This window comes from Tetrao urogallus (assembly GCF_951394365.1).
Source record: "Tetrao urogallus genome assembly, chromosome: 2".
In the NCBI taxonomy this organism is placed as follows: Eukaryota; Metazoa; Chordata; class Aves; order Galliformes; family Phasianidae; genus Tetrao; species Tetrao urogallus.
Genome location: NC_136814.1, coordinates 31,615,561 through 31,629,381, shown reverse-complemented (window position 1 = coordinate 31,629,381; position 13,821 = coordinate 31,615,561).

The window sequence follows — 13,821 nt, the reverse complement described above, 5'->3', positions numbered from 1 at the left end:
CTTTCACAGCCACAGATCTGAACTGCAAGAATATTCATCCCCATGGAAAATTTTGAGATACGGGTGCTATTTCATTACCATAAATAATTAAAAGCAAATAAGTAAACTGTTGACTTCCAGATAAAAGCACATGCCATAACTGCAGAAACAGATGAAGCCATTTAAGGCAAACCCCTGTCACAGGCGGATGAAGGCAGGCAAGGCCAGTCAAAGCTGGCACAACATTTTAAAAGCTTCTATGTCTAAACCCAAATCCTCGTTGGCAGCCTCACTGGACTGAGCTTAGCTACTGCTGCACACACCCACAGGTCACTTTGAGATGAGTGCCATGCATCCTTTGGGTGCAGCTCACAGAGGTACCTGCAGTGACAACCGCTCCAGGCACTGGCAATAGCCACAGACACCTGGCTAGCATTTAATCAGCATTTCTGCTGATTTATGGATGTCTAGGGAAAGCATATGTGCCATTGCACATGTACACAGCAGCAAGGGAGAGACAGGAGTAAGATACACGAACCAGAAAGAAGCAACATAAGAGGGGAACAAGAAGATATGCAAGGACGCAAGGGGTCAACAGCTTAAGGACACAAACTTGCCCCAGAACAACTAGAAACTGCTAATGCTACAAAAGCCTTGACCGGACAGTGCAGATCTCATTCTTGCCATGCCTGAGGCTACAGTCCTTGTAGATAGATTCATGATTGCAGAGCAAAACATCTGGTTTTGCAGGTTAGTTGGGGGTTGGGGGAAGAAGATGGATGCCTTTGCAGGCACCAACCTGTGCTCCAGGCCCCATAACAGGCACATTTGTCACTGGAGTTACTCAGGCTTTTAGGCTTCCAGCCCTCATGCATCAGTATTCTGTAGCTGCACACAAGATACACACAAGCACCAGAAGACAGGAGAAAACACCCAGAACCAGTTCATGCTCAAGTACAGGTAAGGGAATATGCTTCAGGATTTCAAGTGTGCAAATCCACACACAAACTGCAAACAGTTGGTCTCCATCCTGCTTTCCAGTTTTGTTTTTCTTCCCCTTGTCTCTGGTTGCATGCTTGTCTGGAGGAGGCTGAACGCTGCTCCTCTGCTTGCTGAGCCCACATCACTGACCTCAGAGAGCCTCAAAGGGTGCAGAGGTTGAGAGCATCAGCAAGGGGAAACACAATCTGGGAGTACAGAAGGGGCGTGATGGAGTCCTAGGCTCTGTTCCCTATGCATTTTTATGCCTTTTAGTCAGCAACAATGAAGAACAGTGTAGAGGCATACAGAAGACTAGAGTCAAATTATTTGCCTGCCAACCCTACTGCTTGCCAAACCTTGGATTTTCTTTTACGGTGGATGAATTTTGCCAGAGATGCAAGAGGGCTGTTGTCACGAACGATGCCCTGGTGATGAGAATGCTCTCAGTAAATTGCAGCTTTTAATGCTCTCAGTCTAAGATGGTCTTTGAAGGGAGGTCCCAAGTCCCTCACAGAAGCAAAGGCCTACCTGCTTCTGAGTTGTCTGTTTAGAAGTACTGTGTTTGTTTTGAATATAATAGGACAAGCATTTCATTTCCAAGAATGCTCTCAGCTTTTACTGGCTTGTTCCAGCAGGATCTGAGACATCTATTCACTCTCTCTCACTGCTAGGACGCAAGGAGCCCAGCCAGCAAACCCCGCTAGCTATTCATCATTCATCTATCTCTGTACCCTCATTCCCATTGGCACTGCTGAAACACTCTGGCAAAAGGTGACATACCACAGCACAGCAAAAGTCATTCTGCAAAAACCTTGAAACACTTAAGCCACTCTTTAAATACTCTACATTCTCATTTTTGCCTAACATTTCTGATTAGATATTCATTAGTACACACGAGCAGGTAAATTAGTAAATACATTAATTGTGAAGCCATTACATATGTATCAAAATCTCATCAGCTCTTATTTCTCATTATCTATAGTATTCGTAACATTCAGCATACCAGTATTACACCATCATCACTGTAGTTGTCAATACTTAACACAGGCACATTGGTCTAGCAGGTGGCTCCCTGCTACCAACACAATCGTTTTACTTGGGCTACATAGCTCAAGCAGTTAAGCCAGGATTATTTGTGTTCAGTTTCCACACGTAATAATAGCTGCTCCTGGATTGAGGAAAAAAAAAAAAAAAAATACAAAAACAAAGCTATCACTTGTTTATTTATGCCAAGAAAACCTTTAGGGCTCAAATTTTCCCTGCTGACATAGTTGCCAAGCTGAAAATCCCTCTGGGTGTCAGCACATTGAACTACATAGCAACATTTCTTTACAGCATTGACATTTCTAATGGTAATATGAATAATATGAGTGTGCAGTTGGAGGGACAGCATACTGCAAGGCAGTCCCTGTTCTCAGTGATATTTATACCTTTTTATCTAATGACTCATGTAAAGTATTTCATGTAGCAGAGACTAGAAAACAGGACATCTACCTTCATCCCCATGAAGATAATGACTTTACTATGGCATGCTTACTAAGGATTGCACACTCTTGCAGGGTCTCTTTCCACCCCAATAAGCCCTTTGTTCTTTGCCTCGTACACTGACTAGACAAGGGGGATACAGACTGAGTCCATTGCACTATCCATAGGAGTAATAGATGAAGATGAGATCCTTTCCCAAGGTTAGGGCTTGAAAAGAACTTGGTTCTTCTACCCTATGAATGCTTGCATTCCTGGGTAATAATGAAAAGGGTGTGTGATGTTACTGCACCTGTACTTCCAACTATCCAGAAAACTAAACACTATAAACTAGCTTAGCAGGTCAGGTTCTCTTGCAACACTGTGTCTGACCCTCTCTCTCCCTCTCAGATTGCCAAAAGCTTGGATTTTGGAGCTTGTCAGTACATCAACAAATGCAAAGGACTTCTGAAAATCCTTTGGGAGCTCTGAGGGCCAAAGCAAAGATGCCTGCAGGGTCAAATGGGCCTGTGTCTACTACATGGTCTGAAGTGCCCAATTTTCACATGATGTGAAGATCCTACAGTAGTCATTGCCCCATTCTTTCATATATCAATGATCTACGCAATATGGGAAAGCTACAATCAGGGAAATAAAATGGCTCTAAGGACCTCATGGTTAACATATTCCTGCTTTCTTGGAGAAGGCAATTCAGGTGATTCCAGAGGAAGATGGAATCACGATCTCCAGAAGAGCAGAGCACAGATACTACTGGACACAGTTACACATTAATCCTGCCTGGATGCTTCTTGTAAAGCTTGACCAAGTAGGCACAGTCAAATATAACTCTCACAGTCTGAGTGTGGGTATTTAAATAGATTGCACTGACTGCAGTAGAGGACAGCAGCTTACCATCTGGCCTATGCTTTTATCTACAGTTTTGACTATACAATATGTATTTAGTACATTTCTGAAACTTTGTTTTCTGGATTGGATTTTTTTCGTGCGCAATCTGTCTATATAATAGCTTATCATAAGAGGGTGGCAAGAATACATTATGCTTGACACGCAGGAGAAGAACAAGAATAAATTCAAGATTCAAAGGATGTCTATATAGTACTACAATAAAAACACATCAGAAATTTACTAAATGGAAAGTAGTAAGAACAATAGTTATAAAAGAGTCACACTGGAATAATAAAAATTAAAAAAGAACCATCTACCAGCTGTCTACACCAATAATCATCAACTTTAATGCTCAGTGAACGAGACATAAGCCCTCTGGGGACAACAAACACATAGCATTTAATTATGTAATAGGACATATCCTAGTAAAACAGAAGTGGAAGGACTCAGAGATGACTTCAATGGCCCCCTCCACCTTGCTGATATGACAGCCTCCAACAGCCTATGACGCTGCTCCAGCCAGCCTGACCAATGCAAGGAGCTACTGCTCGAGCAAAGTTTGAGTGATCACAGAGGGTGCACGTGTGGCTAGAGGCACCTCTGCTGGATCCAGAGTAAGGTCAGAGCAAGCTGCTCAAGCCATAGGTGCCTGTGTACCACAGTACTTGTGAACTGAAGCATTAAATCAAGAATAACATTTGGTAATACAAATGAGAGCACAAGTAAATCTTGGTAATGTGTCTTGGCAAATCCTTGCCACCCACCAGAGATAAATTTCAAAGGCATTTGTATCTGTAATATTATGGTGTTATGAAAAGCACAGCTGTAATAGCAGGGTGGCAAAATCTTTGGCTACAGTAACTGAGGGCAAGCCCAAGTGCAGCACTCATAAAAGCAGAAACAAAGGAAGATTATTTGCTTACCTCCAGAAGACTTCAAGTACTCAAGGATCTCCAGCAAGATACCCCTGCCTCCCTAGACAACCCTTAAATGAGGTCTGGGTAGAGGTGGAGCCAGGATCCACCCCTTCCAGTCGCTCAGCTTCATTGCTTGCACCTGAGCTCATCTGGGTTGGCCCTGCCTTCCCACCAGCTGCTCAATCACTGGTTTGAGCCCTGAGTTAGCATTTCCACTACAGTATCATCCTATATCCACATGGGAAAGCAAGATAAATTTAGTGGATTTGCATCATGCTTTATGCTGTGAGGAACTTGCTGCATGAAATGAGCAAAGCAAACTTACTCAAGAGCAAGCTAGACAATTCCTGAGGCAGCATGCAGCGTATGTGTGGATTTAAAGGGACTGGAAAATGGATTTTTGCTAGCACTGGATTTCATCATGTTACATGACAATCCAGTGCAATCAACTTTGCTTGCTGAAAGGCACTCACATACAGAAACAACCCCAAATGTTATTTCAGACAAAATTATTCCAGATTAATGAGCAGCTCAGTGATTTTAAAGTTTACGTTTCAGATCCAGAGATGAGATCTGTATCATCCTACAACTTGAGGGAGCTACTGCCAGACCACCAGGAGTCAGGGCAACAAAACATTTATTTCTGTGGTCAATCAGACCTAGGATCCCAAAGGTTTTTAAATGAAGATGATATGCCTCAGTCACCTCTAAGAATCTGATCACTTATTGAAAAAAGAGCTTGGAAGAATCGACCCACAGTAATGACAAGCAAACAATGGGCCTCTGGTGGTCATTCTGCATCACCTGGATAAAGCCTGCAAGGATAAGGCCTCTTGACAAAGTCAAGAGGAAAAACAGCCTGGTCCATGCCCAGCCTCCTGCTGCATCATGGCTTCCACTTGGCCACAGCTATATGAGGCACTGAATGCAGGTCAGAAGCTGACTGGATTTGCTTAGCAACAAGATCAGAAAACAAATAATGCAGTTAATGAAAGGAATTATAAAAGTGCTTGGAAAAAGCTTGGGAAAGCCAAGAGGAGCAAGCTGGCATGTCTCTTGTGTGATGATTTAGTGGAGGGTTGTTAGTTAGGGTAGTATGGTTAGGTCATGGTTGGACTCAATGATCTTTAAGGCCTTTTCCAACCTGAGTTATTCTATAGTTCTACAATTACGTCTCACTCGGACAACAGCGCATAGACATTCCCTATGAGCACAGCAGGGACTGCAGCATGGCCATTCTTCAAGCCCTGCAGTCCTCTGCACTGTGACATTTCACTGAGTCCCAGTGAAAGGGGAAACAAGGCCCCGTGAACCATGTTGGCATTTAGACTTGCGATTAAAGAAACTCCAGAGAAATGCTAACATTTGCAACTACTGCCCACTTTTGATACTACAATGAAGGCTCTGCAAATGCTTATATAACCCTTCTATATAGCCCATCAACCAGTCTTCATTAGGCAGCAACAAAGAAATGTCAGAAGTGATTGAAGAGTATATCGTTAGTTCAGTGTTTGTTCTTAGGCTGAGGGGGGTGGGAAGGGGAAGACTGAGGAGTGTTTGCAATTATTCATGTTGCAGCAGTGCACTATCTGTGTAGGTCTATTCATCTGAAATGTTGTAGTCAGTAATGGCATTCAGCTCAAGAAATCCCTAAATGTCATTGAGAGAGAGAGAGAGAGAGAGAGAGAGAGAGTTAATTCCTCTGCCCCCGTGCAGTGATGAAAATTCAGGGCTTCAGCCCACATTCCTTACACCAATACCATAGCACTGACCCTTACTGTGTAAAACCTTGTGATTAAGCCATGTGACTGTAGCAAACCCCACCACCCATGCTTTCATTCAGAGTCATCACAAAACATTATCCTTTGCAAATCCAGGGGCAAATCCCCCTATCCCTGCATAATAGCACTGCTGCAATGTTCACAGTCGTGGCAGCTTTAAAACACGACCAGGTTCAACAAGACAAAGTGCTGTATCCTACTCTTTAGTCACAACAACAGGCTTGGGGATTGTTTAGTCTGGAGGAGGCTCACAGGAGGCCTTAACACTACTTACAGCTGACTGAAAAGAAGCTGCAGTAAGATGAGAATCAGTCTTTTCTCCCTGGTAACAGCTATAGGATGGGAGGTAATGGCCTCAGATTGCACCAGGGGATGTTCAGGTTGGATATTCGGATGAATTTCTTCTCCAAAGGCATTGGAACAGGCTGCCCACAGAGGTGGTGGAGTCACCAACCCTGGAGCTGTTCAGGAAATGTGTAGCTGTGGCACTGAGGGACATGGTTACTGGGAATGGTAAGTATGGATTGGTGGTTGGACTAGATAATCTTAGTGGTCTTTTTCAACCTAAGTGATTCTATTATACATTCCAACAGCGTGGCACAGAAGCTCATAAAACACAAACACATCATGTCTGCCAACTCACTGATGTGTTCTCACGAAGCCCTATTGATAAAACCTGTTTATTTCCACTCTATATGTTAGTTACTGATAGAATGATAGAGATGATGATGCTGAAATTGCATCTCTGTTTGATGTGAAGCATGCTCTGGCAAAGTACCCAGAAAGAGATCTCATGCCAGAGCTCTACCAGTGGGGCCAGGAACTCTCTATTAAGTTTCCTGAACTTTACAGAAGACCGGGTTTTATATTTTACCTGAGTCTAGACTGGGTTTTGAAGCATGAGTTTTATGAAGACCAAGGATATTCACTTTGGAGCAGCAGAAACTTTAAGATATAATAGTCACCTCCTAAAATCAATGACAGCTTACATGGCCAAAAATGGCTGGATGGAAATTGTCAGCACTCACAGATTTCTTTACAGACTTCCCCATGCAGTGGCACAAAGGAAACAGAGGTTTCAGCATCCGAATTCCTGTAAGCATCAGTGCAAAGTAAAAACACAGGTTATCCCAATCCACAGCAAAGATGGCTCAATGGCATAAAGTCCCACATATAGAGAAGGCATTGAAAGGGGCATTCAGCAAACACAGCTGGGGCTGAATACAGACCCATTGCACGATGCACCAGTGGCCTCAACAGTGAATATTTACAACTCATTTGGGCTGTTAGCACACCATCAGCAGCAGCTCTATCCACCCCACTGAACCAAAGCAAACAGCCAAAGCGCTCAGTGAGCTGTAACATAGGATAGCGCATAATATTTAACATCACAGCTGACACAGCTTGGTTTTGTCCTTTATTAGCTCACTGAGGAGAGGAACATAGCATTGTACAGAGCTCCACAGGCCACATGCCTCCTTCTCTTACGCTGGCCCAAATCAGGATCGACTCTCGCATTACCACCATAACTACATTAGACAAGCACAACACGCAATCCGCATTTCTCAATGATCATAACTACCTTTTCACTTGATGGGAAGGGACTCGCAGAAACCATTACCAGAACATATCAGCCTACAGTAAGTTCACAATGCAGATTTTAAACCAGCTTTGTATTGCTCTGCTTCTGTGAGGAAGCGCAGCAGCTGAACTGGGATCTGGACACACTCAGCAAAACGAACGGAGCAGATGCCTCATCCACCCTCCCTCCCTCTCACCCTCTCTGGCCCTCCCAGCCTCCTACCAGGATGCAGCAGAAACCACCAGCACTTTGCAAGCTGCACTCCAAGCACAGATCTAAGCATGCAGGATAGTATCAAAGAACTGTAGGCGCAACAACATGAATCATTCACCTTTTGCTGAGTCCCGAGCACCTTCCTTCCCCTCACGCTTGCCTTTGCAGCACCTATTTGCAATGCCCCAATTCCCTCAGGAAGACATGAAAATCACATGCACCTCTCTCGAGGCTGTAAAATCCCATTAATCCATCTATGATTCTTTTCCATTTATAGATTTAAAATAATAATACACTTCCACACAAATTCCTACCTTTTCAGACACAAGTCATCATGTTTCAACATCACCTTCTGAGTCATCTGCAGGTGGAAGAACCCTCATCAATAAAAAGAAACCAAGACCCTGTTCCACAAGCTCCATCTGGGGCTAGCCCTATATGGTATGGCTGGATCAGGCCAGCTTGGGCTGGCAGCAAACAGCTGTGGGCAGTAACCTCTTACGTGCTTTGGGTGGAAAAAGCTGTGGGAGACAGGTTCTAGGGTTTTCTGTAGGTAGCTGTTCTCATCCGCATCTTCCATAATTCAAACACCATTCCCAGCTCTGTTCTGTGAGCACTGTGCTTTTTGGATTTCTCTCTGTAGAAACTGCTTGCCTTTCTTTTCTTCTGGTATTTTCTAAGAACATGAGTGTAATTTAATTTTCTCTCTCCCAAAGGCATTTTTCACATTCTTTCATTGTTTGCCTTTCTTTGCAAAGGGCCTTGAGAACCTAAGGTGGGAAATGTCAGTTATTGAAGCTTGAAAGAGCCGACAGTATTTTTCATAATATAAAAAACACCAAAAAATGAGAAAGCTCAAAAATCTGAAGGTTTTCCTCTTGCGGTTCTCATGGAGATTTGAGGCTGGCAATTATAAGAATACATATAGTATTGCCAGCTTAACTGTGCTTGTGACAAAGCAATTTATGAGAAATAATTTACTTAACTTGAGGATTGAAACACAGAGCTTACCCTATAATATACAGTTGTGGTAATGGAAGCAGAGAACAGAGGACAGAGCTTATTCAGAGATTTCTTTTTCTAATAAGATTTTGAAGTTGACTTTTTTCTTTTAAATACAAGAAGAGAGCATCCTTTCTTCTCAAGGCTTGATTTCAAAGAAGGATTTAAAATTGCATCGAATACTTCTGCACTTTAAGGCATCATCAAAAAAAGAGACATGACTCTTTCTTGCCATTCTATTTCTACATCACTGAGTTTATAATTAACTGAATTGCTACAGCATGGAGTGATATTTATGTATACTGTCTGTTTTCTGCTTTTTTAACTTGAAAAGAATCACAAGAAATTACGGACTTATAGAAAGCACAGATGCAGGCTGACATCGTGGAAATCTGTGTTTATATCTTTTGTCCCTTGCAGCACACCCCGTTGCTCTTTAGGGCTGAAAATGCCCCAAGCAACTTGGTGCTTAGAGAAATGGTAGAAAAGGGGAGGTTGTTCATGAACGCTGTGCTAATGTACTAAGCAGCTGACTGAGACCACGTGTTGAAGGAGACCAGCAGTTGGGAGATGAACAGTGCTCACTTCACTTTCACGGTGGGTAGCAAGTATTTCTATCACCATCCCATGATCTTGGTCTTTAGGAAGCAAGGAATAAGGAATTGTGTCTGTACAGGCAGAAAAATATCAATGGCGTGCAAAAGGGCAGCAAAAAGGGTCACAGAGGTTCTTCATGTTGAGCCTGCACTCCCCAGACCCAACCTTTTTGCACACGTGTTGGAATAAACACTTAGTAGCAAAGACCCAGAGCACAGGAAAGGAGTCTGATTTTCTTGCCTTCAGCCCCACTGCGGGTGGACAACAAACAGCATTTCCAGTGCCAGGCTGGTGCAAACACACACAAAAAAATTTTGAATGTGTTTTAGTGACCGACAGTGGTTTAGATCTTCAATACTTACTGAGGCAATGAGAAACTTAGCAGAAGCACCAGAATACCATCTCTCCCACCCCACTTCAGCTGAGAGCGGTGAGTCAGGGAGGAGAAGGGAAGGTAAATGCAAGTGTTTCTGCCAGTCCATAGTCTGCATCTGAGGGCAGCTCTTTCATCCCTCCAAACCCTCCTTGTATCCATGTCACATGGACCCCTTGGGGCTCTAATCTCCCAGAATCCTCCCCCTGCTCTGTTCCCCTCTCATTTCCCTGCTGCCTTTGCCCTCTCCCCCAGCCCCCGGGACCCCATAAACTGTCTCCTCCCCAACTGAGTTCCACCTTGCTGAAACACAAGAAAGTCTGTCTCCATAATGCATACCATTCCTCAAGGAAGGTGTTGCCAGCACCTGGATCCACACAGTAAGAGGTTTATATGGACACAGCGCCACACAAAAGGTGAGAGGATTATCCAGGCTGATATCTCTCCACCTTTCCACTCAGGAAGATGGGTTCACCAACAATTGCTCCCATCCACCAGCTGAGTCCATTCTGGAAATTCTGCATTCTTGAAGGCAAATGAACCTCTACAAGTTCAGCAGTCTTCAGAGGCAGGGAGACTCTGTAGAGAACTGAACTGCCACAAGACTGGTAACAGTGATTTCTGCTCTTACATGCTGAGCCTTTGCACAGGAGCTGCATGCAGAGGGGCTTTTCATGAACTCTGGCAAATACCCATTTTGAAAGATGCATACAAGCAAAGCAAATACATTAATCTACCCATTAAACACACTGGCAGTTCTGGCCCTGCTGCATGTTTGAACACTTCTGTGTGCCAGAGCAGCAGTATGATTTCTGCATGCTGCCTCCAGAAAAAACCTGCATTTTGAATAGTCTTCAGTGCCGAGAGCCAAAGCTGGAGAAGACAAGGATAAGGGCACCACAGAGGGGATGCATTCAGGTTCTGGGAGGCAGCCACGAGCTCTCTACTGTGAAGTGGCTTTTACTGGCATCACCTACTTGCTCTGACACCTGATGCCCTACAGAGCGTAAACAGAAAACACATCAGGAAAACAGTCAGGAAGAACAGATAGAAGACTGTTACAGGGTTTACATTTTTCAGGCCCGATTTGCGGTGAATGGTTGAGCTTTACTGCCAAGGTAAGGGGCACCAGGATCCAGAGTGAGACCTGGTATTCTTGGCAAACTGAATTAACAGTGGCAATGATAGCACGTGGCTCACACTGAAAGCAGTTAGGGAAAGCACACTGAAAAAGCCATTTGTATTTAAAGTGTTGTCATCCTCACCTGCAGGTTCCATCACTGAATTCAGCAGAGCTGAAACCTCTCATCAACAAAGAGCGCTCTCCTAAACAGTTGACTTTATTCTTCATACAAGGATCTTTATGCCACTGAATCACCTTTTATATGAGGTTGTACCACTATAGAATACATCCCACTTACTCTGAGAAGACTCAATCCCCACCTACATTGGATTCGAGATGAACAAAATCATATGCTTGGCTTCCTACTGACCTGGTTCTGTTCAGTTACTATGAATTTTTGTATAACTGGAAGGGCTGCCAAAAAACCTGATCCTTTAAGTGGGATTCCATTGTAGTGACTGTTTGCTTTCTGATAGCAGACTGGTGAGACGCAAACATTACAGTAACCCTCCATACTGTAACAACTTTTAAAGTTGGCTGCAACCCTTCAAGCTATGAGTGCAAACTCCTCTTGTACAGCAGCCCAGGGAATTTGCTGACCCCAGATGTGTTGGGTGCTGTTCCAGCCCTGGCACCCACTGCTTGCTTTAGCTAAGTTTTAATACAGCATTTGTGGCAGCCTCTAGTATAAATCTGGCAACCTGGAGGATAGAAGGTAGGGGTAGGGATAGATTCAGCAGCATGGTGAAATAATGAAGATTCCTTGATGCCCTGATAACTCTTTATTGCACCTCAATTACAAGTGGATCTTCTGGCTGTTTTCCTTTTTTTCCTACAGGAAAAGATCTTAAGATAATTCAAGAAAAACAATATTGCCTTTTTTTTTTTTTTTTTTTTTTTTTTTTTAATGCTGCAGCCCAAGATCTACAAGAAAACCCAGCTGACATCTTGGTCCCATTATTGTCTGCTTGCCAATAGTTAATGCACTACATATTAGATCTCTCTCAAAGTATACAAGCACTCTTTAAAGATAATACTAATTTCTGACTTTGCTCAAACATCTCATCGTATTTTCTGTCTAGGCCTGAGTTTACTTTTTGTTATGTCTTTTGATTACTGTAGAGGCAGATGAGATAAAAAAATTTCCAAAAATGGTCAGTAGTCCTAGAATCACAGAATGATTTGGATTGGAAGAGATTTTAAAGACTGTATGGATCCAGCTCTCTGCCATAGACAGAGACACCCTGCACTATTCCAGGTTGTCCAAAGCTGCATCCAACTTGGCCTTGAACACCTCCACAGATGTGAAGTTCACATTTCCTCTGGGCAAACTGTGCCTGTGCCCACCATTCAAGAGATGCTCAAGTTGTTCAGGTATCAATATCATATTAGAGTCTGTTTTGCATTTACTGCTGTGAATCTCAATTTCTGAGCTTGTCCCATCAGGAAAGTAGGCTCCCAGGCAGGTCCCATTTCCACACTGCATGCTGCAGGGGATCCAGAGTGGGGGACTTGACAGTTCTCATAATACTGAGTTGTCACACCTGAAAAGGCTAATTTAGGCATCCCTCGTCTCCAACTTCTTTGTGGAGTGTGCAAATGAACTCGGAGCCTGGGGCTTACTGATGGAGCCCAATTTCTTTTTGTAGTCTCAGGAAAGATGACCATCGCTGAGAAACACCCACTGAGACAAATTTACACAGTGTGAGTTTGGTACCCATCCATTTAAACCAGGCAAGCCAACATCATGCATTCATTTGGCCCATGATATCTTTCCATTCATAAAAAGAAAAAACAGATGCTTGGCTACCCCGTTGCTCTAATTATTTAAAGTTTCTGATGCTGGCAACAGCTCCAGTATACATAATTCAGCCTTCGTACCTTTCTCAAGCACAAGACAAACACATCAGTGTATTTTATATAAGCCTTCCAGGACATTGGTTATTTTATTTACCTGAGGCCAATTTAGATGTAAGTGCTTCAAGCAGCTAAAACCAAACAATGTTAACCCCCTAGTTGCCCTGCTACCCCAATTATACTTTTAACTTTCTACTACATACTTGTGCCTTATTTTCTTAGTGTAGGAATGGTCTTTAAGCACGTCTACCTTAAATGCAGGAGTGCAGAAGTTAATATTTTATTTCATAGTGTATCAGGAACACAGCAATGCTACAGAAGTTGAATCTCTTGTTGTTTCTTGGGAACTCAGCTCTGCCATGTGCTGCCATGCCAGTAGCACTGCCAGGCTATGCAGGACACCTAGTAGGGTTGTAACATGGAGAACAGTCTGTTCTGTGGCTCCTGCAGTAGTATTTGATGGAAAAGACTTGTGGGAGATTGAGAGCAGAATACTTGCTCCTTACTGCTTAAGTACCTGGATAGGATTAGATGTGACATAGCTACATGTGATCTTGCAGAAATCATTTTGTTTACCTATGTTTTCTGTCCTTTTATGCAGAGTCAGGACCTTGACAGTGCTTCCTTAGCTTGCCATCAGTCACTGAGAAGGTTCCTACAATGGTTTCTGCACAATGATCACAGTCCAGTGAGTGCAGCCATGAACACTGTGACTCCTTATGCATCTCCTACCCACAGCCTCATGAGTAAATGACTCCGTGGTTTTAGAAGGTGGCCACAGCCCCACAGCAGAAGAGCCGCATGTGCTCTGAGCCTGCAAGTAGGGTAGAGGCTGGAGGACTTCTGGCCTTCCCCTTAAAAATTACACATCTCAGTTTAGGTATGCACAGGGCTGTAGAGTGACCTTTTAAAAGGTTTTCTATGGCAAACCATCCATGCTAAGCCAACAACCTTGCAGTATGAAGGGAGATGGAAATGAGGAAATCTTTTCTGGGGAGATGTCCCCAGGCAGGCTCAGATCCAAGCCAGCACAGTGCTTGCTGGACACA